We start from the raw sequence: 23,627 nt of genomic DNA, 5'->3' as shown, positions 1-23,627 counted from the left end.
CTTCAGTGTTTTGAACTGTGTAGAGCATCTTTCCATTAAGTGACAATAAGATGGGAAAAGTTTGATCATGATGTAGACAGCACTGACCGTTGACATGTCAACATACGTCACAAAAAAGACAAACCTAACATTTCTCATTTTACAACTTCAACAACTGCAGATAAACTTCATACACAAGCTCAAAGGAAATGCAGCTTTTAGTTAAATATAAATAGACTTGAAAAATACTTTTGAACATTTTACATCTACTGAGAATTGAACACCTTAATATGGAAAGGCTGTGTACTTTGTAGAACAAATTTGCATTTAATTAATAATAGCCTAAATCCTATAACTCTAAACGAGAATATCATTTTACTTGATGATCAAAACAACTCGACATCTAGCAATAAGCTACTAAGGTTGCAAAAAAAGTTTAAGGTTAGGATGCACGTCTATCATAAAAGCCACCAGTTTTGTACTTCCCACTCTGGCTCCTAAATGTCATGCTACTTTTGCTTTTGCTCATAAGTAACTTCCTGTTATTCTGTTGAGGATTCTCACCTTATACATGAGTGAGTTGGTTATTTTTACCATTGCTGGTGCTATCTTGAAAGTGTTGGCTTATCATGTCACCATCTTCAGTGCAAAAGCAGCACGTACTGTATGTGTGAAAACCATTTCCATTGCATACGGTGACATCACCACCGGTACCTGTATGTTTTACTGTGTACGAAGTTCAATTCTGAATTATGTTGTTTTTTTCCCTCTATTTATTATATATTTTGTAACCTAATGTTAATATTCATAAATGCTGAAAAATATCATGTTACAATGGTATCATACACACACACACACACACACACACACACACACACACACACATATATATGTGTGTGTATATATGTATAATCTACAAATGGCATTATTGTATTTTTTTGTAAAATAAAATTATATTAAAATAATTCTGGATTTTATCACTCTGACTTGTTTATCTGCGTTTTCATTTGTTATTTTTACTTTAAAATGAAGGTTTGGATGCTTCAAAGATAAGCAGGTTACCCCGATTCTTAATCCATTTGGGAAATGAAATAAACTCTACTCTATGTTTGCGGTCTAAAGGTAAACCACAGAATATTGTGATAAAATTTATGTGGGTATCATTTTTTAAATCTGCAAATGTGCTTATCAGTATCGGAAGTGCTGTTTGATTTGTGTAAAGGAAACTTCCATTTTGTGCACGATGTAAAAAAACCAACATCTTCTTAGCTACGCAAAACAGTTGGCTAGAGCAGAAGACAACAACTGACAGTTCGAAGTTATTTATTCACGAGCTGAAATAAAACATAATAATGTGTTTTAGAAAGGTTTAACTGTGCACATGCTGGGTTAAAGTCTTTACACAACTAGTATGTTCAGTTGTATATAATATTGCATTATACTGTATTTTAAACTAGAATATATAATTAATAGTTAATAGTTAATACTACAATATTATTATTTTGGAAATAAAATAATAACAACTATGCATATACTTGTATTTTCATATATCACTTGTTAAACAGAAGTGATTTCCATTACTTGTATCAACAACCAAACATTCATTAAATTAGATGAAATTAACATCTTTGCATTCACCCAACAAAATTATATTCAATAGTTTAGTAATAAAGTCAATTGCTTTCATTTTGAGTTCTGTTTATGTAAAGAAGGGAGCATTTGTGTTTTCCTTTCTTTCTTTTTTTAAATGTAGCAGATCTGTCTGAGTCTGTGAGTGCACATTATGTGTCTGTTCATTCATCAGTACTAGACTGGATTATTAACCAAGCACAACGTTTCCTTGTCATAGAACCTGAGGACAGAATGAACTGCAAACCACCGCTGCCTAAGAAACACTCAAACTGCCTGTGAGGAAACATGTTTCTGTTTAACAGTCATATTGTTGCCTTATATAATACACCTTTTTTTTTTACCATTTGACTTATGTTGTTTGTTTTTGGTGTATTCATTTGTTTTTTTTATTTTTTGAAATTGTGAAACTGCTTCCACCGGTGTCTCTACACAATAAATAAATATATAACCTGCCCAAACCCAGAGTGCAAGGCCCTAAAAAGGCTCCTCCGCCCTTTTATTCTCACTTTGTTGTTGTAAATTTGTTTGTTCTGCGATTTTCATTAAACTGGATACTAAACTATTGATTTTGATTATTTAATTTCTTTTCATGTATAAATAATTATAAATAATGATCATTCATATGAACCAGGCTATTTTTTCATAGTCCCCCTGTGCTCCAGGTGCACTAACTGTCATTTCTGTCTCTCTCCGCCCTGTCTGTGCAGTTCTGGGCATGACTGGATATTAACCAGTCTCTTCCAGCGTGGGTGTGGTCCTTGGACACCAAGCACACCTGTCATCCACCAATCAAACTCTGTATTTGAACTTCGACTTCACTATTGCTCATGGCCAAATCATTAGCCTGCTCTAGCAGGATAGTTGTTCAGGCCTTTAGTTACAGACTGTTTGCTTGAGTTTATTCTGTGAAACACCCACTCACCTTTCATTTCCTCTGTTTAGGAACCTCTCGGGAGAACATCCCCAGAACGCATCTGCCTATCCCACTTTGACTTTGCATGCGGGAAATTTACTTGTGTCATGTAAGCAAATGGTAGGAAGGTGGTGAGAGCTTTGTTCACTGGGGCGTTAACTCCCCTTCTCAGGAAACACAGTGAGGCCTTATCATGACAGTATGTAAACCTTTTCTACCTCAATGCTTTTTGCCTACCATCCGTTCAAAGTCTCGGTGGTTTAACTATCAGCTCATTAACTTGCTTAGTTTTAACCTGCGAAGAGCTTTGGTTGCTTAACTTCCTGAACAGCATAGCTTGCAAACCCAGCTGTATTTTTTTTTTATTGGCATTAAAGTCAACTAAACTTTTCATCGTATTCTGTGATTGATTCCATTTAGGTAACCTTGACAGATTTATAATGAAGTGATGCTAATAATCTCATTAACCTACATAATGCTGATCAGTTCTTTATGTCACCCTAGAACAGCAACACTGTCAATGAGGGGAAGTGTTACAGTGTTTAAATCAGTGAAAACAACAAGGTAATTTACACCCTAATAAAACTGTGTTACTTTCATATCTTCACTAAACATGATGTAAAAGCTTATTTGTTTATAGAATACATGAGAGTACCCATAATGCTTCAGCCCCATACACTGTGAAAGGAATTTCATTATTAGATATTTGGTAAAACACAAATTAAAGTTGTGTATCATCTGCAAAGCAGTGAGATTTGACATAATGACAATAATGTTTCTTCCAGGAAGCGAGATAATGTGAAAAGGACTTCAAACACTTAAACACCTTCTTCAGAATGTACAAAACAAGTCAAGCCATTACATGTCTATTGATTTAAGCTGCTCACTCGCCTCACATGTAAGTGATGCACTGTTAAGATCAGATGAATGATAGAATTCTAAACTGATGTGAAGTGGGTACAGAAAACTAGTAAAAGCTGGTCTCATGCAAAGTAGTTTGTTAGTTTGGGGGTTTTCAACAAATTTGTTGAGCTTCATAAAGGAGATGTTTATCACCAGCTGATGTGGGAGGTATTTACTGATTTTCCATGGAACCCCCACTAACTCTCTAAAGCAGAGAGAGGCTTATCAGACAGCTCTGTTCAAACTTAATTAAAGTATGTTTACGTTTTGTTTATTGTGCATGAGTTTACCTCAAAAGTGCTGGATGCCATTTGTGACATTAGTAAGATACGGTTTAACAAGTTGCACAATGTATTCAACAGGAGAGAATCGATACTGCACTCAAAGCATCCTGTAAATAAATGAATCTGTGAAAATGTGCAAATAAATAAATGAATAAATGTAATAAAATATAGAAGATAAGCTCAAAAAAAGTTGTACTATTTTATTTTATGGTGGTTAAGCTCATATAAGTGTGTCATAGATGAGTGAAAACATCTAACAGCTGATTCTATAAACGTGGCTAGTGCACAGTCCACACTATGCATATTGCAAAAGAATGTGCCACAAATGTGTTTGCAGTGTGAGAAATCCGATTTGAAACAAAAAACATTTTCACATTTCTATATGAATGCTTTCACTTGGTGTTGGCACTCTTTGTGGTACAGTATCACTTCCTGTTTCTGTTACAATACACAGTGGTGTGTTTGTGTAGCTTTTTTGTATAGCCCATTTCATTAAAAGCTTTTGGAAAATGTCTTATTTCATATTGTAATCTTCGTGTGCTTTATCAAAAGCACACTCTCTGTTGAATTATCCGCTAATTATATTCACAGTATTCATTCAGCTAGAAAGCGAGATATCTCAACAACTATGGTGTAACGTCTTGCAGAGGCCAAGTTATACTGAAGCACTGCTGAAGCTGCTGGCTAAAGACAAGCATAAATTCTGCCAAACAGTAATTCACGTCAGCAGTAATGATACTCGGTTACATGAACCGGAGGTCACTAAAATTAATATTGAATTGGTGTGTAACTTTGCCAAAATTCTGTAGTCTTCTCTGGTTCTCTCGCTAATCAGACCAGGAATGTCATGATTAGCGGCATAATCTCCTTAAAATGCTGACTGTTTGAATGGTTTCCAAAAAATGATTTGGGCTTTATAAATAGTGGGAAACTTTGTGGGGCAAAATTGGTCTTGTTAGGAGTAAAGTCATCCCTTGACTTTGTGTGGAACAGCTCTCATTGTAGAAATCTGGCCAAATTTAATAAACCCTCTAAAATCCAGAGTATCCAGAGTCGGGACCAGGAAGCAGCGTTGCAGTTTTGCACACCTCTCTGCAGCTTCTCTCCTCCTGTTATACCCAAAACAGCATCTCCTTAGAGAGTGCATCTGCTTCTAAACCAACACAAAACAAATCAAAAATCAGCAAAATCAGCAGAAAACAATTTAAACATTCAAAATAGAATCACAAAGTAAGAACAATACAATATCCACATCTACATAAAAGAGTGAAACAGTGAAAGGTGGATTATTAACCATTAGGTCTCTCTATTCTAACTCTGTCATGATTTGCGGAGGCGAATCGTGTGGAGAGAGTGAGGTGTGGATCCGAACGCAGACACAGAGGGAAACGGAGCAGAGGTGCGAACCAATAGCAAATCGTTTATTTAGCTGCTGAATGATTACAGGAACAAAACTGAACTGTGACTTGACTCGCACTGAAATGTCAAACTATGACCTTTACTGTGGCTATGACTACGGGATAGAACATAAGAGGCATGAGACCCAAATACACAGGAAGGTAATTGGGAAAGTGAACGCACATGGGAAAACAGCTGATGCAATTACCCATAATGACACAACAGGGAAGTGGAAACAAAACACATAAAAATGTAGCAACAAGTCCTTCAAAATAAACCGGAGCTAAAGCTAAGAACTAGAATTTACAGAACAGAGAAAAACTTGAGTGCAGGATGTACAAGACCGAAACCATAACACTAGAAGTCATAACCATAAATAAACCCAAGATTAATAATAATCATAATAATAGTAATACAAATTCCAAAACCCTGGGTCACTGACCCAGGACTGTAACAAACTCCCTGTTAGTACATGAATTAAGCTGATTTACTCTGCCTTGTAGAAACTTGGTTACAGCAGGATGATTAAGTTAGTTTAAATGAATCAACACCCCCGAGTCATTCTAACTATGAGAATCCTCGAAGCACAGGCCGAGGGGTGTGTGTGGCAGCAATCTTCCACTCATGCTTGTTAGAGTATTAATTCATTTGAAAATCTGACCCGTAGCTTTGTACATCCTTTGGGTGGAAAACAAAAAACAACAACAAAGAAAATTGTTTAATGTTATGGTCCGTAGTCAGAGTTTCTATCTGATTTCTAGACTTTTTATGTGATTTACGTGATTGTAAAATTTGATCTTAAAGGTAAATGATGTCAAATGTAATGTCTCTACTAATCAGTGTTGTAAAGTAAAAGTAACTAAAGTAAAAAAAATTTGTATAGCACCTTTCTAGATAAAAATCACAAAATGCCTCATGTCTGTGAAGATTCTCAGTCATCCAGGTCATCGTAGTCAAAGGAGTTTGCAAAGATCTCGGATGAGAGGTGAAACGTCTTCAAGCAACTTAAAGAAGTCCAGACGCTTTTTTCTTTGCAAACTCCTTTGACAAAATGCCTCACAGAAAAGCTAAAACAAAAAACATAAATGAACCAGAAGCAAGTTTAAAATGATGAGTTTTAACTTCTTCTTCTTTTTAAAAAAAAAAAAAAAAGAGACGACTGAGTTGACAGTTCTCAATTTCAAAGGCAGAGCGTTCCAGAGTCTGGGGGCCACTGTTACAAAAGCTCTGCCACCATTCGTTTTCAGCATTTTATGACCAGCAAGCCCTGATCACATGACCTCAGGGACCTGCTGGGGATGTACAGATGTAAAAGATCTCCGATGTATCTTGCTGCTTGTCCATGCAGAGCTCTAAATGTCAAAGACATGTACTACAGGTCTTCAAGATAGCGATAGTTAAACCATGACTTAAAAACCTATCACTTGACCCAGCTTGACCCCATTTCAATCAGGGTTTCTGGGACCCAGTGTTTTCAGTTTGTACTTTGTCACTGTTTATTTATGTGCTTCCTGTTTTATTGTGCTAGCCTATGTCAGTTCAGTATGTTCAGTTCTACTTCCCATGTATCATTAGTTAGATTTAGTTCAGCTGTGTACTCACCTGTCTCTTATCATCATCAACACCCATTGTATTTAAGGAATAGCAGCATGAGTCCTAAACAGAGTCCAGAAATAAACAAAAACAGAGTTCCACTCCACTTGGAAAGCAGTGGCAGTGTGAAAGCGGATCACGAGGCCAACCGCGTGGAAGACGGCGGCGACACAATAGGTCCGGGAGCCGGCAATGATGGTGAAGATGTCCAGCCAATGGCCTGTAAAGTGACCAGTGATGGTGAGGAGCTAGATGAGGTTGAGCAGGCTGTCCTGGACGTGGATGGGCAGGACCAGATGAGGCAGGACCAGATGAGGCCATGGCAGCCGCAGGCGATGGAGGTGGTAGCACTGCAGGTGGCAGAGTAGAAGCCGCTGATGGTGGAACTGCTAGCGACGGCGTGGAAGCAGCAGATGGTGGCTGAACGGACCCACCAGATCCGGCAGCGGACACAAGGAGGTGCTGGCCGGACTCACCAGAGCGACCAACAGAGACGAAGGACTGGCTCCTCTGAACCTCCAGCTGACAAAAAATGACACTGGTGCAGTGCCGGGGCAGACCGGACACCAGCCACTCCCACCCGAGGAGTAGGTACGGGTGCAGAAGGAAGCTGGTTCATGGCCACCCTCACCCTGGGAGCCAGGACGACTGATCCGATGCTGTCCCTATCCGAGGAACTGGTACGGGTGCAGGGACTGACAGAGTCTCAGCCGGCCTGGGAACCGGAGCAGGGACCAACTGGGCCCTAGCCCTCCTCACCTGGAAAACTGATACTGGTGCAGGGGAAGGCTGGAACGCAGCTGCCCTGGGAGCAGGAGCAGGACGAGACAGGAGCAGGTTCAGCAAAAACGAATTCATCCAGAATGGGCTTTAAACTCTTTCTACTCTGACGAGTAGTTTTTAACAAAAGAGTGTCAGATGACTCAGAACTTGGCTGTCCAGGCTCAGAAAGAGCAAAAAGACTCAGCGTTGACAAAACCAGAAATAACAGAACCGGAGTTAGCAGTCTTAACAGATCTTGACTTAGTCACAGGGCTTACAGTCTTTGATTTAGCAATGTTAGTGGTCTTTGAAACATGATTGTCAACAACCCTCACATATTACAAAACAATAATGTGATTAACTTCCCAGATTGGGGTGGTAAAGGAATTAAATACTTGGAACATATATTAGAAGGAACAAACTTTAATCCGTTTGACAGACTAGTCAAATATGGGATCAACAAGAAAAGTTTTTAAGAATATCAACAAATTAAATCCATAGTAAAAATGAAATATAAAACCAGTCAAGATGAATTACAAACACCACCAAGTGTGGTACAATGTCTTACTCTTGAAACTCCCCAAATTACTGTTCAAAATATACAGAACACTTTCTAAAATAGATGAATCAATATCCCTTCCTATTGCAAAGGAGATTTATCAGTCACCTTAGACCAAAACTTCTGGTCTCAGGTATAAAGACCTTTCAATTGATTAGGAATCCCAGTCTGCAATCAATACAATACACAATACTACATAGAGTGCACTATACGGGTCATTGGATGTTCAAGATGGGCTTTACGTCCTCCAACAAATGCTCACACTGTCAAGGCACTACACCGGACAATAACATCCACGCTCTTTGGTTCTGTCCACCAGTTCAGAAGTTTTGGCATGAGATATGTGAAGACTTATCAAAGTGTCTGAAATGTAACATTCCAGCCTCCCCTCTAGTGTGTTTGTTGGGCAGCTTGGATGATGTAACCACAGAAATGAACATGGCCCACATTGTTTTTATGGCCCTATGCATTGCCAAGAAAATGTTCCTCATGCACTGGAAAGATAAATATAATCTTAATTCTAACCAATATAAAAACCATCTATTAGATCACATTATTCTTGATACAGCCTCTGCCACCACATTGGATCAGTCCCTCTGGGCTCCTTTGATTGGCTCCATCACCTAGTGGGGGTAGGGGGTCGTAGTTCAGTCCCACCTTCGTCGTAGTTGTTTTCCTTGTGGCTTGCTGCAGCGAGGCTGGGGGACGGTCTGTGCTGGGGAACGTGAGTTACTGGCCTGGTAGCCTGACTGCCCCTGTGTGGGTCCGGAGCAGGCGTGGGGGCTTGGGGTTCTGGCTGGGCCTACAGTGTCTTTTTGTGTCTGTCTCTACGTTGGGTGAGTGCTGAGTATTTGTATATGTGTGCATGGGGGTGGGAATGCACATTTGTGTCTGTGTGTGCCTGTACGTCTGTGTCAGGTCGGGTCTTAGACTCCATTGTGTATATTAAACAAATATGTAGAACTACTTTCTTCCATTGGAACAACATCTCTAAAATTGGAACCATCCTGTCTCAGAGTGATGCTGAAAAACAAGTTCATGCATTTATTACCTCCAGGCTGAACTACTGTAATTCGTTATTACCAGGATGTCCTAAAAACTCCCTGAAAAGCCTTCAGTTAATCCAAAATGCTGCAGCAGCAGTACTGACAGGGACTAGAAAGAGAGCAGATTTTATCTATACTGGCTTCTCTTCATTGGCTCCCTGTTAAATCCAAAATCATCAAACCTGACAGACATCTTGCCAAGGTTTTATCAGTATGTCACCAAACCGACACAGGGAAATAACACACTGGACCGTGTTTACACCAACATGCGAGACGCATACAGAGCAGTGCCCCGCCCCCACCTCAGCCCCTCCGACCACATCTGCATTATACAATACAATACATTTTTATTTATATAGCACGTTTAAAAGACCAAAGTGGTTCACAGTAAGGAATAACGGTAAATGATTACACTGAACGGTAAGTCATTAAAACAAGGTAAAATAGAGAAAATAGAGAAACAAACAATAGCATTAGTAAGTAGAGATCCAGAGAAATGAGTAGCGATACAGCAATAAATGAGCGGTGAGAACTAGCGAATCGGAAAAGTCAGGTTGAATAGGTAAGTTTTCAAGCGTGCTTTAAAAGATTGAATTGAGTCAGAGGCACGAATGGTAGCAGGAAGACTATTTCAGAGGTTTGGTGTTACAGAGGAAAATGCACGATCACCCCTAGTCTTCAGGCGGTGCCTGGGCTGGGCCAGAAGTAACTGACCAGATGATCGTAAAGAACGGCTGGAGTATAGACACTGAGGAGGTCGGTGAGATAGTCAGGCGCAAGGTTGTTTAGTAAGCAGCAGAAATTTAAAATCAATACGAAATTTAATAGGGAGCCAATGTAAGTCAGAGAGCACTGGAGTAATAGAGGCAAACTTTCTAGTTCCGGTTAGGAGACGAGCTGCAGCATTCTGAACCAGCTGTAATCATTGGAGGTGAGCGAGTAGGAGTCCAGAGTAGAGCGACTTACAGTAATCTAATCTGGAGGTCACAAAAGCATGTATCGGTTTTTCAAGATCTTTGTACGGTATTAAGTGTTTGACCTTTGAAAATTTGGCGCAATTGGAAGAAGATTTAACCACTGAGGAAACCTGTTTATCCAGCTTAAATGAACTATCCAGGCAAACACCTAGATTACTTACAGTATCTGTAAAAAGCAAGCAAAGGGACCATATCGGGCAGCTAGCTGGTCTCGTGGAGTGTGACTATCAAACACCATAATCTCAGTTTTCTTCTCATTTAAAATGAGAGAATTGGCTGACAGCCACTCTGTAACCTCTTTCAAGCAGTCAGACAAACAATTCAATGAAGCTGGCAGATCATTCAGACAATTGGAAATAGATTTGAATGTCGTCAGCATAACAGTGGTAGGAGATCTGATATTTGTCAAAGATAGAACCCAGGGGTAGCATGTACAAGGCAAACAGTAGAGGGCTCAGCACAGACCCTGTGGTACTCCACAACAAAGAGGGGCAGCGGCAGATGAGTAGCAGCCCATCATGACAGAGAAAGTCCTACCCGAGAGGTAGGATTTAAACCAATTAAGAGCAAAATCCGTGATGCCTATAACATGTTCCAGTCCCTCTAAAAGAATTTTATGGTCTACCATATCAAAAGCAGCTGACAGATCCAATAAAATTAAAATGGCAGGGCAACCTGAGTCGGTAATTAAAAGAAGATCATTGAAAACCCTCAGCAATGCCGTTTCAGTGCTGTGGTGAGATTTAAAACCAGAGTGAAATTTGTCACTAATGTTATTTGCGTTTAAGTAGGCCTGTAGTTGGGAGAGGACAGTACTTAGGTGCCTGCGTTAAGCGCGAGTACCAGAGGTCCCAATCCAGGTCCAAAGTGGCGAGCAAACCACTGGAAAGGTCGGATAAAATTGAAGTCCAACAGGGCTGATCCAGCGATGGCTGAGCAGTTTGAAGGATGGCCGGCGGTGGGAGGTGAATGGAAATTGCAGAAAGTCCAGGATGGGAGAGGAGTTAGCCGCAGCATGTGCCTTAAGTAAGGCTTTAAGGCGAACCCGACGTCCAGTCTGCTTACCACGCTTCCTGGAGCGCCTCTTAAACAGCGACAGTGGAGGTAGGCAGAAAGTTCTTGTAGACGGGCAGGTAAGCGGCAGCATAGCGTCTCCTAAGTCCCATTGTAGCTCCGGTTCTTGGAAGAGAGGTGGCCGGAAATTTAGCAAAGTTAGCCGATCATATGTGATTAAAGCATTGTTCCCAGAGAGGCATGAAGCCAAGACAAGAGTAAAAAGCACACAACAGTAAAAGTGCGAAAACAGAGACGAGGGTAAGAAGAGGTAGGAGGAGGACAGTCTGCCAAGCATACTGGCGCCATCTTGGATGAATTATGCTTGTCCCTGCCTACCATCCCCCATCCCCCACTACGACGCTCCAAACCCACACAGAAAACCATCACTGTGTGGCCCAGTGATGGAGACTCTGTTCTGCAGGACTGTTTTGAATGCACAGACTGCCAGGTGTTCAAGAATGCTGCTGTGTATAAAGGGAAGCTGGATTTGGAGGAGTATACATCTGCTGTCCTCGGCTACATTAGTAAGTGTGCGGAGGATGTTACCACCACCAAGTCTGTGATGTGCTATCCAAACCAGATACCCTGGCTGAATGCAGAAGTCCGTGCCCTGCTGAAAGCCAGGGACGCTGCCTTCAGGTAAGGTGATGCACAGAGACTCAGGAGAGAACTGACTGCAGGCGTCAGGAGAGCCAAAGCCACATACGCACGGAAGATTCAGGGTCGTTTTTCTTCCCAGGATCCACGCAGTATGTGGAGGGGTATCAAGTGCATCACTGACTATAAAACCAGGGCTACACAATGCCCTAGAGACCGTTCTGTGCCTGAGGCTCTCAATTGGTTCTATGCCCGCTTTGAGGACCCCAACACGCCTCCGCCCAGCATCAGACTCTCCCCATCACCAGATGAAGAAACCCTCAGTATGAGGGTGAAGTGAAGAGGACCCTCAGGAGGATTAACCCCCGCAAAGCTGCCTGCCCAGATAACATCCCCGGGTGGGTTTTGAGGAACTGCGCTGATCAGCTCTCTCTGGTCCTGACAGACATCTTTAACTCCTCACAGGCAGCTGTCCCCACCTGTATGAAGACCGCCACCATCATCCCAGTCCCCAAGAGCTCTGCTGTGACAGGTCTAAATGACTATTGGCCAGTAGCCCTCATGCTGATTGTCACAAAATGCTTTGAGAGGCTGATTATGGCCCACATCAAAGCCACCATCAGTGTCACTTCAGACCCACACCAGTACGCCTACTGGAAGAATCGAACCACAGAAGATGCCATCTCTTCTGTGGTTCACACCACCCTCACCTGGAGCAGAAGAATTCTTACGTCCGTTTGCTCTTCGTGGATTTCTCATCTGCCCTCAACACAATGATCCCACAGACACTTGTTGATAAATTACTGACCCTTTGACTGAGCTCCTCTCTTTGTAACTGCGTCCTGGACTTCCTGACCAACAGACCGCAGTCTGTGAGGATCCACAACGTCTCCTCATCTTCCATAGTCCTCAGCACTGGCTCCCCTCAGGGCTGTGTGCTAAGTCCCCTCCTGTTCATGCTGCTTACATGACTGCTCACCCAACCATCCAGGCTGTCATTTGTGAAGTTTGGGGATGACACAGCTGTGGTTGGATGCATCACAAACAATGATGAGACCGGCTACAGGAAGGAAGTGGAACACTTGGAGGACTGGTGCAGGAAAAACAATCTCTGTTTGAATGAGAAGAAGATGAAGGAGATGATTGTGGACTTCAACAGGGGAAGACACACACACACACACCTGCACGTCGGAGGTTCTGCAGTCGAAGTAGCACCCAGCTACAACCAGATAACAACCTCACCTGGAAAAACACTTCCAGCCTGATCAGGAAGGCTCACCAGAGGCTCTACTTCCTGAGGCGGATGATATGTGCGGGACATGAGAGCTCAGTCCTCATTTCCTTCTACAGATGTGCGGTGGAGAGTGTTCTGTGCTCAACGTGGCATCAACGTGTGGCACAGAAACAGCAGAGAGGAAAGCTCTACAGAGGGTGAAGGCTGCACAGAGAGTGGTTGGAGGCAGCCTCCCAACCGTCACAGACATATACACCTCCAGATGCAGGAAGAGGGCCACCTGTATCATGAAGGACCCCACTCATCCAGCACACACACTCTTTGTCTCCTCAGGCAGGAGGCTGAGGAGCATTAAATGCAAAACCACCAGACTGAGAAACAGCTTCATCCCAGAAGCTGTGAGACTTCTCAATGCATAATGGACAAGAACTGATATTGTAGCACCTTAATCACTACTGACACTTGCTGACACCATCACTTTATCACTGCTGGTCATCATGCCCTAGAGCACAATCATGTACTATTTAATTCCATTATGTGTAGGTTTTATCTAAGTAAGAGTAGTGACATTGAGACAGGCTGCTGGTCCCAGTCCCATGAATTTCTTTCGCCCCAATTTAAAACTGTTAATGTACTTTTGTAGTGACATTTAATGACACTACAAATTCCTTCGAATTGCCCCAAATTAATTCCCCCAAAAGTTTACCTCAAACTGAAAAGAATCGTTTTAATCTTCTTAATCTTGTTGCATCTAACATGATTGTGCTCTGTGGGGACAAAGCATCATCATGTGACCGGTCTTGACAAACATTAAGAACTTATAGATTCTCTCGACACAACTTATAAACATTCAGTTCAGCAGTTATCAGACATTGTTTTGTACCTTCATTTTCAAGCGACAGCCACTAATATGAAGTCCAGCTGAAACTAAAGATTGTGTCAGGGACACTAGCCATTTCCCTGTAGCAGCCGTTTATCTGTATCATACAAAGCCAATGTTGTGTCGTGAGATAAGGTACAAGCTGGGGAAACTTTCTGTCAAACTTCATCACCATTTCCTCAGAGGAAACTGCTGTCTAAACCCCTTTGCGTGCGCTGTGCAGCAACAGGAAACAGAACATTTTTGTGAACTCTATTTATAGGAATCATGCATGTGATCGCGTGTATTAGCTGTCATTAGACATAGTTTATTCTGTGTTTTTTGTCTTACATATAAATGAAGTGACAACACCACATCGCTAGAGCACACCACCCAAAGATGTAATGCATGCAAAAATGTCAGGGTGCGAATGCACAGCTGACGGGTGAAACTGAAACATTCACACCTGGATCACATGCCGTGTTCTCAAGTATATAAATAATGAATGGTCAGACCTCAAAAATAAAATCAGTAGCATTAGTGTAACATAAATATTGTAGCATCCTTAGCAACTGGAACCTGAACCTGAACTATTTTGTTCGGTGTATCAAGGCCCAAAGAAATTGTTGCGTCCTGTTTTTTCTAAAAAGTTCAGATCCTTTATAAAATGACTAAAGGGCCCGAATGAGTTGGCGTGCACATCAATGGAAGATTACGTTTAATTATAAACAATGTATTACTGTGTGGAAGTGGTGGTGGGTGGGGATTTCACCGCTCTGCATAAAACTGTCTGGGCAAATAGTTCAACAACACTGTGAAATTGGAGGTAGACGTGTAGTAAAGTAATATTGTTGAAAAGTTAATAGAGTCCAGACAAATGTTCTAATTTAGGCAATAATTCCAAATTATAACAATTATCCTGGAAAACAAATGTTCTGTAGCCATAAAAAGATGTTTTCTTTTACATAAGTAAAACTTTATTATAAAATTGTTTGTAGCATCTGCAAAGCAGTGACAGTTAATTTGATGAAAATAATGTTCTTTGAAGGAAAGCTTTATTGTGAACACGTCCTTAAGGAACATCATATTCAGCATGTTCAAACTAGTCAAGTCATTTCTCAGATCTATTGATTAAGCTGTCTCGCTCGCTTGTGTTACATGTAGGTTTCAATTTCAATGGAAGAAGTGCTACGTTAGTTAAATCAGCTGTCAGGCATTGTTAGTTTTGGGGCTTGTCAGAGAATTTGTTGTGTCGTAATGGCCTTGTAATGTTCGTCACCAGTTTAACAAAAAAAAAACCCAGACTCCAAAAACACCTGAGGTGGGAGGCACTCACTGGTTTTCCATGGAATCACCCACTAACTCTCTAAAGCAGAAAGAGCCTCACCACACTGCTCTGCTCAAACTTAATCATAGTATGCTTAAGTGTTGTTAGTTGTGGATTTACAGTAAGTGATGCCTAGAGTAATAGTGTTTCATATATTGAAAGTCAGACTGACACTAAACCTTCATTCAAACCTTAATGAATAAGTGGTTTAAAAAGAAAAACCCCACTTGCCCTGCTGGTGGCCTTTATCCTGCAAGCTTGAGTTATATGTGTGTGTCTGTGTTTTATTAATATTGTGAAAAATGATACTAAGTTCAAGTAGCACGCACACTGGCTGTCTCGACATTCTGCACAGGATGCAAAACTGCTTTTGACCACAAAAAGCTGCTGGTGCGGTACTCTCTCTTATTATCAAACATTTTCAAAAGTTAGAAATGTTATTTTCACCCCTGAATTTTCTTTGTGTTAAACTGACATTACACACACTGGTCAGCAGTACAGGACACCAAGCTCCAACATTTTCAGAACTTATTGGAAAAAGTGGAAAAACATATATTCATGTGTTCTTGTGGACTACAAATACGAATAATGTGTTTTTTTAAAGAATGACAATGTTCTCTGCCAAAGAAACCCTCCAATGTCAGTCTGCTGACACAGAACTTTTTCAAAAAATGAGCCCCCCCCGACACACACACACACACCCCAACACACACACACACACACACACCAACACACGCACATACACACCCCAACACACACACACACACACACACACACATACACACCCCAACACACACACACAAACACACACACACACACACATACACACCCCAACACACACACACACACACACCAACACACACACATACACACCCCAACACACACACACACACACACCAACACACACACCCCAACACACACACACACACACACACACACATACACACCCCAACACACACACACACACACACACACACACACACATACACACCCCAACACACACACACACACCAACACACACACATACACACCCCAACACACACACACACACACACCAACACACACACCCCAACACACACACACACACAAACTAAAAAAGAGGAAATCAATAGGGGTTTTTTTTGTCTGATATTTGGTGTCAGTGTCTGTACCCGTTGGCTGCAAATCCACAACAAACTACTGTTAAACATTCTCTGATAAAGTTGGGACAAAGCAGTGCGATAAGTCTGTTTCTTATTCAGTTAGTGCAGGAAGCTCTCATTTATATTCCATCCCAGCCTGCCACCGCTCTCACCACGCAACATTTGGGTATGTAAGTGAAAGGTATCTTTTCTGTATGTGTCATAAGTTGCAAAAATAGTAGAAAAATCTTCATATGTCGCCAAGACTAATTTCTTTTTCCCTTTTCGCACAAAGTCATAGCTTTCATGAATATAAGTGGGGCCTAACATTTTCTTTATGTATCCATATCTAGAATATGATTCAGCATAATGACTTTTGTACAAATGTAACAATGTTCAGCAAATATACTGTTGCTAAAGTACCAACTATGCTACGGGAAATGTCAGCAAGTGAGTGCTGTAATTTGCCAACAAGCTGTTAGATAGACAAGTGGTTGTAATATAATGAAGATATTCTACAGCAGTGAATTTTATTATTAGAAGTATTAGAATCGCTATTGCATACACTTAAGATTAAGTTGGGACGCAGCAGTGTGATGAGTCTGTTTCTACTTTGTAAACTTATTCCTAACATTTCTTATTCAGAGAGTGGTTAATAAGGCTGCATGGCATATGTATTGCCTTACAGTATATTGATTTCGTGCTCAACATGAGGAGCTGGGCGTGCATGTTTTCTTTACTCAGGCTAGCAAGGCTAGGCTAGAACATCACACCCCAGGTCACAAACTGAGCTGTTTCAGTGAGTCAATGATTCTGAGTATTTTCAACAGCAACGCCGTCCCTAAGAATCAAAACTCTTCTATGTTTGGAACACCCAGTGACAGACTGCAATAAAGCTGAATGAAAAATAGGCTGTACTTCAGTACAGTCCATTCCGAGTTCCATTTTATATTTTAAGGTGAAAATTCTACAATACTAGACAGAAGCAGAATGATCAGATGATGTCCTGCAGCACGACCAGACTCAGGGAAGAGCAGTCATCTGCTGTGACCATTTGGTGAGTTAGGGGAAAGAGGCAGAATACGGGAGGTTTTGCCATAATAAGAACATCAAGATACTACACATGAGCAATTTTTTTTATTGTTATATCTAGTTTTTTTTATTCTTTTTTGTAAAAGATGACCCAGGTCTGAGCCTGAGCCAATCCAGGTGTATTTTATTCAATCAGGCTAAAAAAAAATGAAGCCGATCTGGTGTTGTAGTCAGTTATGACTATGATGATGTTCTGTTTAAGAATTTCACTTAGTAAAGACACAGTCCTGGTACAGACAAGGGGGCTTGTTCAAGAAAAGAAGAAATGGTGCAAAGCCAAAGACAAACATTATTGTGCAAAAATCTTGAGCCTCCATTATTTCAAGAAAATGTGAAATAGGTGCAGCGATTTATTGAGATATGAGGAAACATTCATGGAAATACTGTAAGGAAAATGTTTATTAATAAAATGTATTTATAAAGAAAGCATCTTAGAGAAGCTAAGATTTCTCTGAAGATGAGGAGGGGTTCACTTACCTGCAAAAAAAAGTGCTTCAACAAACTGTAGAACAATTTGAAAAAATCTTCCACAATATAAAATTTTGACGATTGTGAATATCTCACTAATTTCAGTATATAATATCACCAGGATTCTGCACCAGTAGTCTGCAGAAATCTGTGTGTGCAAGACCAGAAATCAGAGTTAGATGCTTTTGTTCCTCGGGCTCTCGGCTTAAAAAGGTTTTAAAAAAGGTTTTTAAAAAGGTGTGATTATGTCACGGAAATTACTGTGAAGTCTCAAGAACATCTCCACAAACCACCGTCTGCAAAGACTGTTTACTGTGCTATCCACAAATGATGAAGCAGAAACCCTATGTGAACATGATCCATGATCATTCTGTTTAGAAAACATGGAACATGGATGAATGTATTTTATTTTATCATAGTTTTGACTAAAAACCACAGTGTGTGAAATATGTGGGTGGCAGGGATGGGGAATTTAGTGTGAGCACGTAAACAAAACTGACAAAGTTTATGATCGACCGCAACCTGTCACACGTGGCTTTATGCAGACAAGTGGGCGTGAAATAATATTGCAGTATCCACAGTGTTGGGGAGTAACGGAATACATGTACCGCCGTTACGTATTTAAAATATGAGTTACCGTTATCTTTTAAAAGGGTGGTATTCAGAATACAGTTACTTCGTTGAAATAAAGGGATTACACAGCGGTCTTTTCCTGTTTCATATGTTAGGCTATGCCCTCTCTATTTTTGGTAATTCCACACCGGTGGAAACCCATACCAAACACGCATTAAGAGACTCTAATGCCTGGGTCTTAATCTCGTGGCCCATGTCACCCCTAATTGCATGCTGCATAATGACATGAAGAAATATTTTTAAAAATTATTCATAAAGTTACTTAATATGAAGGCAGTAGGCAGAGTGTTACAGGCATAGCTCTAAAGAATGTAGCCTCATGGGCAGTGTAGAGAATGGACTGCCATACCTGTGATGTGTCTGTGAGCGAGGGAGGGAGAAAAAGGAAAAGTCCGAGCTGTCACCGAGCAGAAACGGGAGATGGAAGCATGTAAATATAATAATAACCACTGCAGCCAAAAAGAGTGCCTGACAAGCCCAGTTGTAAGTAAGCTATTAAGACTTGACTGTACGCTGTGTTCGTGTTTTCCTCCGAAACAATAAGTTCTGTTGGAGCAGCCTTTCAACGCCTCTCTCTGTTTCTCGCTAGCAAAGTTGACCCAGACAACAAAGTAAAGCTAGTTTTCAGCTACGAGCCCGACACGAACCCGACGTATTAGCCAGAGGTCCCTTTACTACGGTTCGGAGCCGCGGACCTGTTTTATATACTCGCGGAATAGTTTTCTATACGAGATCGCTGCAAAAAGTGCAGCCTTACCTAATGTCCACCTACTGTTACTCATTTATATTAAGATTTAAACATCTAGTTGGTATTGGTATGGCGAGTAACCTTCAGTAACAGTAATAAATCACACAGCAATAGTTCATTCATGTAGTTGTAAAAAGCATGATAATATATTAAGTAATCCAAAGTATTCAGAATACGTTACATTCATTGAGTAACGTAACGGAATACGTTACAAAATAAATTTTGGGGCATGTAATCTGTAATCTGTAGTGGAATACATTTTAAAAGTAACCTTCCCAAAAGTGAGTATCCAACATGGGTGTATGCTCCTGCGGTGTAGGCCGCAGGCATTCAACTAAATCGTGTGTAATAGTGTGAATGCCGCAAGTCATTCACAATATTGAGTTCCTGTTTCTCTTTAAACTTTATTCTTCTACCTTATTATTCTAGTTGCTCTGTTTCTTCGCTGCTTAACTACTCTCACAGTTTTTATGCGACTTTCACCATTCAAATTCTGCTCTTTCTGCTAATGCCAGTTATATCTTTGGTGCTCATAACTTTTATACTTTTTGAAATACACGTGTGATCGCCGGTTTAGCTCGCCGGGGTGAGCTGTGTTTTAGCTCACTAAGATGAGCAGTCGTCCTGAGAGTGGATGGCCCGGGTCCGAATCTTCCTCATGGCAACATTTTTTTCAGCAGACAGTTCTGCTTCTTCAGCTGGTTTTGGAAATCAGTTTCTGCTACACGGCATTCACACTGAATTTTTGCCGGAAGTGCAACTTTTTCTGGTTCATATTATTATTATTCTAGTTGCTCCGTTCCTTGGCCTTTAACTACTCCCACAGTTTTTGTGCTATTTTCACCATTCAAATTTTAAAATATTCTGCCATTTCTGCTCTTGCCACCTATGTCTTTCGGTGTTCATTACTTTTATACATTTTAAAATACATTTACAAAATAAAATACATTTATACATTTCAACTCACTGTGGTGAGTTGTGTTTTAGTTCACTGAGATGAGCAGGCGTTTTGAGAGCGAGAGGTGCGAATTTTACCTGTAGCAACATTTTTTTCATCAGACAAGTTCAGCTTCTTCTACATGCCGGTTTAGCTTGCTGGGATGTGTGCTGGTTTAGCTCACGCAAAATGAGAAGGTGCCCTAACAGCGGACAGCGTGGGATCAACTCCTACCTGTGACCCTTCAGGTTTTGCGCCTCTTTTTAGCAGATAGTTCTGCTTCTTCAGCTGTTTTCGGAAGACGATTTCCATTACACAGCATTCACCTGGCATTTTCGGAAGAAATGCAACTTCTTCTAGTTTGCTTCTATTGTTGAATGAATATTCTGGTGACAGTGTGCAATTTTGGGAAGTATGGTTACATGGCGGTTAGCAGTGTTGCCTCACAGCAGTTAGGTATTGGATCCACTGGGATCTTTCTGTGTGGAGTTTACGCTGCCCCTGTTTGCATGGGTTCTCTTTGGGAACTCCAGCTTCCTCCCACATTCTAGAGTCATGCACTTAGTAGGGGTAGGTAACCTGGTGAGTCTAAGTTACCTGTAGGTGTGAATGTTAGTGTGAATAGTTGTTTGTTGCCCTACAAACAGACTGGCAACCTTTCCAGGGTGTACTCTGCCTTTCGCCCTGTGGTAACTCCAGGCTCCAGCACCCCTGTAACCCTGAATTGGATCAGCAGAAGAGAATGGATGGAGGGATACTGTGCAGTTTGTCTTCACCTACAAGTCTACAACCTCAGCCACAGGTGGTAGACAGAATATTTACTTTTTAAAATGAAGGATTTTTCAAGTTTGACTGTATTTTATTGGGTCAGTTTGGGATGAAATTAAACTAATCAACAATCTACAGCAAAGCTTTTTTTTTTCTAGGAATTTACTCCTACAGTAAAGATTAGATCCTTTTAAATATAGAATTTAATCGTAAAAATCTGAAACTTGAAAAGAGCTTAAATGAAAAACTAAGGGAGCAGAGAGTATAAGGTGCTTATGCTTGAACAGGTTTTCATTAAATTAAATTATTCCTTGTCTTGACAAAGCACAAATTTACTGTGTGTGTTTGAATCAGTCTGACAGGATGTGCCATAATAAAGAATAAGCTCAGTTTCCTCCATGCTCAGGGCAAGTGGCAACTTGCAGTGTTGTGAAATGAAGCCAGTGCACAAATAAAAAAAAGTCATTTCCTTTATTGGTCACTTGGTCACAACTGTGACCAATATTGAGGGGAGTTAATCTCTTAGACCTACATGTTTAAAAAGCATGTTTCCAGGCATGTTTATGGAAAGCTGCCACTTTCATGAGAATTGTAGACTGGAGTTAGGGGCTTACATACTTTGATTAACAGGTGTCAATATGGGCCTTAACTCCACTAATTAGCGCTGATCTCTCCAACTTTTTGTCATATTTTATTTTAAAGAATAATAATATGGCCTACTGTGTGGTACAAAATTGGCTAAGTGATCTGTAAGAGCACTTAGAGATCACTACCTGGTCTGTGGTGTCCACTTTCTTATCCAAGCTAACAGCAGGAATACGTTACAGTGGTTACAGGTCTCTGTGCAGCTGCCGTCAAGGACAGCACAGGAGCAACAGGAAATGATGTTAGAATGATTGGGGTACAAACGAGGGGCTGAGCAGTGTCACGGAACCCAATTATTTTATAGACGTCTTTAAATGTGTTTTGTGTTTTGCTGTACTTCTTTTTTGTGAATATTACTTCCATTGATCTATCACAGCTCATTTAAATATACATACTTTATATATGCTCATAATTCATGTGCTATTTTGACAGCTTACTCTAAATACATGTGACACATGACAGCTGCAGTCTAAAGCCTTTCAGTCATTTTAAAATTACACACAGTGCTGCCCACTAAAAGTCAAAGCTGCAAAGAATTAGTCACAGATTTTCAGTTCAACAGAGATACTTGGAGTGAAACACTGTCTTCTTCTCCTCCACAGGACATGCAACGCACTTGTGGTTAATGGGTGATTGAAAAAAACAGAAACAAATTGCACTCTGACGTAGATGAACCTGTAGATGAGTTTCCTACAGCAATTAGATGCTCTGAAATCCTGGAAAAAAACAATTGTAGAAGTTTGAGACTTTCTAAGAATTTTACAGTAACAGTAAAAACTTGATCACGGTAAAGAAAAAAGTTAGTCACAAAGCCCCGAAGAGTTTAGGTGAAATGATACTACCAGCTCAGCATTTCCCGTGGTTGTTGTTCTGTGGTTGTTGTGGGAAGTTTGCGACAAATGTCTGAGAAGCACCTGCAGACACACACTGCATACCAACAGCTGCTCGAATTGATACACACACCTGTCTATCTATCTCTAATATCTCTCTCTATATATGTATATAGATAGATAGATAGATAGATAGATCTATATCTATATCTATGTATATATTTCCACCCAAACCATCTCTGTGCAAATTTATAGCTGGTTTATTTAAGTAAAGCACAGATGGCACTAATTTTGGTGCAGAGAAAACCTGACTGAAGAGAAAATGCAGCAGAAGAGGCTATAATGAGATTGAGTGCAATTAGAAGACAGTAGAATATGAAACAGAATGTGTAAAACACTCCTTATCACTGAATGCACACGTGAATTTCATGTTTCAGGTCTGTTATTAGCTGTACACTGGTTGTCCTTTCACAGTCTGTTTCCATTTTGTCACATATTGTTCTTCCGCAGTGCAAACCTTTGCAAACCTTTGAAGTATTTCTAAAATTATAACATTTCCATTTCATGCAAAATGAAAATGTGGTGGATAAAAATAAACCACAAAACCACGTTAGGAAAAAAAACAAACAAAAAAAAAACAGGTGGGGGTGGGTTGATGGGGGTTACTCAGCTGCACCTGACTTAACTTGCTGTCAATCACACATCCTGACATTACGGATTATTGAAACCTCTTAAAAAGGTGAAAGATGACGTTTTTATTTTGCTCAGTTTTCACTTACTGTTTGATCAGATTTAGGCACAGAAAATTACTTGTTTAAGTTTAAGTTTGGTTTGATTGAACATTTCCGTCTACAAGGATCCACATGTCACGAGTTGGGAAACAGACCAGTGAAGCTTGGGTTGGAGTTCACTCCAGAACACATCATCAGCCACGAGAGAGTGACACCTCTCTGGGGCGGGACAAGTGGTAGAAGTTTGTGTGATTGAGGTCGACCACCCGTGGTCCTGATATTATATATTTGTGATCTGCAAGAGTTAAAGGAGACATTACGTTTATTTATTTTTCTTTTCCCAAATAAATGCTTATAGGGGAGCAATTCGTGGTGGTCTTTATATATGGTATTCATATATAGTAGTATGATGAACCCAGGCCCAGTCTCACTGTACTATGCAGTCTAGTTTTTACCATAGCTACGTGGGACCAGGGTTACATTTAATCGTACTTTACTCCAAGGTTCCTGAAGCAAAATGACATCACCAGTGCAG

At 40.6% G+C, this 23,627-nt stretch overlaps 1 long non-coding RNA gene across 1 annotated transcript; it reads right to left on the bottom strand.

Annotated features, from left to right (window-relative positions):
* Window positions 1–3,896: 3,896 nt before the first annotated feature.
* On the bottom strand, window positions 3,897–13,093 carry LOC112847936 (uncharacterized). The gene is made up of 3 exons (XR_003221779.1): window positions 12,942–13,093; window positions 12,508–12,810; window positions 3,897–4,864 (listed from the first exon to the last, which is right to left on the bottom strand). It is a non-coding gene; the product is annotated as an uncharacterized LOC112847936 (long non-coding RNA).
* Window positions 13,094–23,627: the final 10,534 nt, after the last annotated feature.

The sequence above is a fragment of the Oreochromis niloticus genome, linkage group LG9 (assembly GCF_001858045.2).
Source record: "Oreochromis niloticus isolate F11D_XX linkage group LG9, O_niloticus_UMD_NMBU, whole genome shotgun sequence".
NCBI classification, from domain to species: Eukaryota; Metazoa; Chordata; class Actinopteri; order Cichliformes; family Cichlidae; genus Oreochromis; species Oreochromis niloticus.
This window is presented reverse-complemented; position numbering and strand designations above follow the sequence as displayed.